Source organism: Engraulis encrasicolus, chromosome 7 (assembly GCF_034702125.1).
Source record: "Engraulis encrasicolus isolate BLACKSEA-1 chromosome 7, IST_EnEncr_1.0, whole genome shotgun sequence".
In the NCBI taxonomy this organism is placed as follows: domain Eukaryota; kingdom Metazoa; phylum Chordata; class Actinopteri; order Clupeiformes; family Engraulidae; genus Engraulis; species Engraulis encrasicolus.
The window spans coordinates 38,506,382-38,511,381 of NC_085863.1; the positions used below are offsets into that span (position 1 = coordinate 38,506,382).

The window sequence follows — 5,000 nt, forward strand, 5'->3', positions numbered from 1 at the left end:
AAAGACTGCATTTGAATGGCTTTGTCTGGAAAAATAGCTTTTCATATGAAATATTTATAATAAAATATAATACCGTTATATTAAAATCGCTCTACTTTGGTTTGTTAACTGCTGCAGAAACATGCTAGAGTCCCAGTTCACACTATCATGAGCAGTGTGTAATGACGTTTTCGAAAGACAGACCGTCCATTCATCACGTACATCCCTTGTTCAAGCATTCATGCAAAACAGATGTTGTGTGTTACGCACGCGGTTACGCATGCACGTGTAATACCAGATCCCCATGCCCAGAGAATTTCCCAGGTCCTCATGCTTTTCAGATTAATTTCCATGCTGGTGTGCGTGATTTTGCATGTGTGCGTGCGTGCGTGTGTGCATGCGTGCGCGTGTGTGTGTGTGTGTGTTTGTTAAAGTGTGTGTGTTGTTTTTGTTGTGTCTGGAGCATGGTGACATTGTGGCATGGCATGATAAACAAACAAATAATGACAACAACAACAACGTCCAAATGCAGCAAGACTCCCCCATGCCCTGCACAAAGGATCAGGATGGATTATCTAAATGGCACAAAGCCACGCAGACTATTAACCATGGAGAGAAAGAGAGCGAGAGTGTCGCATCGATATCACTTGCAGAAAACGCTGTCTGTTACAAGAACAGAGTTGATTGTTGTGCCACAGAGACGAAAACACATTGTAGATATTATTGTCGGGAAATAGGGTGATGTGTAAAGAAACACTGTTGGAGTCTCTTGAACAAGGGTGGCTGTACTGTAGATGGATGGATGGATGGAAGGAGGAAAAGACGAAAAGGCAGAAAGGGGTGGATGAGAGATGGAGCTGTGGAGGTGGATTACGTACATCCATTAAGAGCAGGACGCGGCTGTCACATTGACGGATCTGTTTCGCGCCCGTCCCATCCCCGTCCCGTCTCGTATCGTCCTGTGCTGCTGGTGGTGGCGTTTTGTGCTCGAGACACTCCTTTGCCTCTCCGCCACTCACCTCAGCCACCCCAAAACACATGGCAGGGACACACGTCACGTGACCCTTTTGAGACCTTGAAGAGGGCACCGTAGCCTATACGGCACTGCTAGTGGCAGTGGCAATGGCAAGTGTTTGGTGTTGGCGGTGGTGCCATCCATGTACGTACGTAGCATGCGAGGGTGGTGGTTGTGTGTGTGTGTGTGTGTGTGTGTGTGTGTGTGTGTGTGTGTGTGTGTGTGTGTGTGTGTGTGTGTGTGTGTGTGTGTGTGTGTGTGTGTGTGTGTGTGTGTGTGTGTGTGTGTGTGTGTGTGTGTGTGTGTGTGTGAATCGAGCGTCTCTCTTAAGCCTCTGGTTTTAATCTCCCTCCAGGCCTCACCTTGCCCATCCATCAGTGGCACTAATACCCCCATGCAGTGGCACAGATCCACCCACTCTCTCTCTCTCTCTCTCTCTGCCCCCCCCCTCACTCTCTCTCTCTCTCTCTCTCTCTGTCTACCCCCCCTCTCTCCCCCTCACTCTCTCTCTCTCTCCCGCCCCTCTCTCTCTCCCTCTCTCTCTCTCTCTCTCTCTCTCTCTGTCTCTCTCTGTCTCTCTCTCTCTCTCTCTCTCTCTCTTTCTCCCCCCCCCTCTCTCTCCCTCTCTCTCTCTCTCTCTCTCTCTCTCTCTCTCTCTCTCTCTCTCTCTCTCTCTCTCTCTCTCTCTCTCTCTCTCTCTCTCTCTCTCTCTCTCTCTTGGCAGTGAATGGCCAGCACTTTCGGATTCGGCCACCGTGGCAAAGGCAGAGCTGCCTGCTGTCACGGGGCAGAGAGAGGGGAGGGGAATGGATGTCCTCCTCCCGGGCCAAAAGCTAGAGAGTTAAGAGTTGCAACGTGACGGCTGTGTGATGCAGCTTTTTGGTTCTCAGTGACCGTCCGCCTTCTCTGCAGCTGTATTTTTAACCATGTTTCTTTTTTGGGAGGTGGAAAGGCAAATAAAGACTATGGTTTGATTACATTAAGACAAAACCGCTGAGGAGATTTAGCTTGGGAGTTGGGGAGTTAGCTGTCTCCTAGTAATTTTCATACTGCTAACTACGTACATGTAAAAACAGCTCAGAGATCACCTTCCATTGTTGCTATGGTGATTGGAGGACAATCCTAAAAAGCCTTTGCTAGGGAAAAAAAACACACACACACCCATGCACCCCCTCCAACTAACACATCTGTTACTTCATAGATATACACAACTGATAAATTAACATTGTAACATCCGTTGGAATGAAAGCAATGTGAAGTATGCAGACTTCCATGCCCTCATTGCCATCCCTCTGAACATTCCAAGGCTGGTTGCTATGGCTGTGAGTGAAGGGAGCGTGCATGCAGCCTATTTTTAAAAAGTCCTGCAAGGATCACAAACATGTGGGACAAAACCTAGTTTTTCTGGAACACACCCAGGCCGAAAAGGACTGCATGAGATTCTCTGCATCCCAAACATTACCTTCATCAAGAGGCACCTCTGATTCTTGAAATTGACACAATCATTGGTGTGTGTGTGTGTGTGTGTGTGTGTGTGTGTGTGTGTGTGTGTGTGTGTGTGTGTGTGTGTGTGTGTGTGTGTGTGTGTGTGTGTGTGTGTGTGTGTGTGTGCGGGAGAATGTGTGTGTGGAGGGGTTTGGGGTTTGTGATGTAGTTCAGTGGGCTAGTGCCGCACCGCACCACACACCCCTGACACCAGACCCCGAGTTCAATTCTGGCCTGAGGTCATTTCCTCATCTCGCTTCCCCATCCTCTCTCTCTCTGTCCTATCTCAATAATACAGGTCTAAAATCCCCAAAATATATATTTTACAAAGAAAAGAAAAACAAACAAATACTCTGTAGTAGCACGCCAGTGCTGTAGCAGCTTTGGCCAAAGCCAAAGTATCAGTGACTGTAGCCCATATACTACATCGCCATACCACTTAACATCGATCCACAATGCTATCAATGTAGTCGGGTTACTGTCTGCCCCACAGTGGTGCTTAGGTGTCTTTTGTCCATAATGGCAGACGGGGTGGGGGTGGGTGGGGATGTGGATGGGGAATGGGGGGCAGAGGCCCCAGCAAATTAAATGGCCATAGACGAAGGTCTGCGTCTGCACATTGACACTGCAGTGGCACATACAGAGACATACAGTATGCTGCTGGTGTGGGGGTGTAGGCCTGCAGTGTGGTGTGGTACACTGTGTGGTGTGGTGTGCATAGCTGTATACCTTTGAGTGGCAAAGTCCCGGAGATTTTTGTGGCGGCGGCAAAACAAATGACTTTGGGTGGTCAGAAATTACAGGATGGTACCGTAGACTGTACTGTATGAGGAGAGCACTGGGAGTTTGGGTGGGAAATCCGAAATGAAATAAAGGAGAAACCCTGGAAAATCGGAAGCTGTGGTTTTGTGTGTACTGGGGTGTGGTGTAGTGTCTGGTGTTGGTGGCGGGAGAATACCATAGACGGTAGGAGAGTACTGGGTTTGGGCCGGGGTGGGTCTAAAATCCAGGAAAAACGGGATCGTTGGCAGCGATGGCTGGGTAGTGTTTTGCAGTATGTCTGTGCTGTGTGGTGTGCTACTGTGTTGTGTAGTGTAGTGTGTGTGGCTCTGTGTAGTGTAGTGTAGTCGTGTATGTCTCTGTGTGGTGTGGTGTAGTGTGCTGCTGAGTTGTGTTGTGTAGTGTGTTGTGTGTGTCTCTGTGTGGTGTGCGTGCCCATAGCATCTGCTCCAGACAATGGGCCAATTGAAAGAAGGGCACCAGCGAGAGAGAGAGAGAGAGAGAGAGAAAGACACAGAAGACTGGGCAGGCAGATAACTAAAGACACTGTTAATGCTTCCCGAAGATTTTCCAGAGCATGAAAGAAAGAAAGACAGAAAGGACGCCCAAAAGGCAGTTATTATGTAATGGACATAGAAGCCAGTGCGGTGAGTGCGCTAACGGACATAGCGATGGTGGATACAGGCTACTAAACAGCGGCAGTTATGTATTATATGTGCTAACTTACATAAAGGCTACACGGTACTTTATGAGCTAACTGACATTAACACGGTCAGTCATGGTAGCTGAAGCAGAGGCCGTTATATGCAATAGCTGACAAATGCAGCAGTAAGTTATGATTACAGACGTAGCGACACTCAAGTGTGGTGGTGGCTCACCAATTAAGCTTGGCAGCCAACACAGAGGCAGTGACATGCAATAACTGACAAAGTCATGATAACAGACACCGAGGTGTGATTTCTCACCAATTCATGCAGCAAAGAAAGAGGCAGTTAGCGATGACAACAGACGGTGTTAACTGACAGACAGGCAGTTCATTACGGTAACTGACACGAGAACAGTTCTGTGTAGTTACTAACACTGAGGCAGTTCTGTCTGGGAACTGATACAGAGGCAAGTCATATGTTTGCGACAGAGAGAAAAAATATGTGGTGACTGACATAGAGGCACTTTTGTGTCGTTTGAAGGAACAATGGACGTACAGTATCAGTATTTCAGCCTGAGTAATGGGGCTGGAAAACATTGAAACGTTTCCACCGATGTAAAGGCCTTTCTCAATTACCTCTTTCACATAATGCGCCCTTGAGATATCCTTCAACACACATCCTGTGCATGCATGTGCAAGAGTGTGAGTGCTCGTGTATGTGTGTGTGTGTGTGTGTGTGTGTGTGGCATGTGAGCGTGACGGCCGTGTGTGTGTGTATGTGTGTGTGGGGCATGTGAGCGTGACGACCGTGCGTGTGTGTGTGTGTGTGTGTGTACGGCCTCCGTGTGAAACTCCAAATGAGGCCAGATTTCTGGAAGGACTTTTGTTTACTACCGCAGCATAGTACAGCTCAAGGATTCCATGCTTTACTCGCAAAAAAGAAAACGCACCCCCTTCGTGCACCTAATTTTACACTGTTGGTCATGGTCATGTGTTGTTGGGAGAAAATATGTGGCCATGTTGCCGCAGCTGCCCACTTGAACGCCGTCCATGATTTCCAGCACCATACATGTTTTTTTCCCTTCCTTGTGTGTG

At 48.2% G+C, this 5,000-nt stretch overlaps 1 protein-coding gene across 7 annotated transcripts in view; it reads left to right on the plus strand.

The window, feature by feature from the left end:
• sipa1 (signal-induced proliferation-associated 1) overlaps positions 1-5,000 on the plus strand; it is a 75,992-nt gene that overhangs the window by 9,499 nt on the left and 61,493 nt on the right. The window contains exon 1 of one of the 7 annotated variants that reach the window (XM_063203469.1): positions 3,343-3,906. The exons of the other annotated variants lie outside the window; for them this stretch is intronic. The gene's annotated coding sequence lies outside the window, so the exon portion shown is untranslated. Of the gene's footprint in view, positions 1-3,342; positions 3,907-5,000 lie in introns of those variants that run through there. 7 annotated transcript variants of the gene reach the window in all.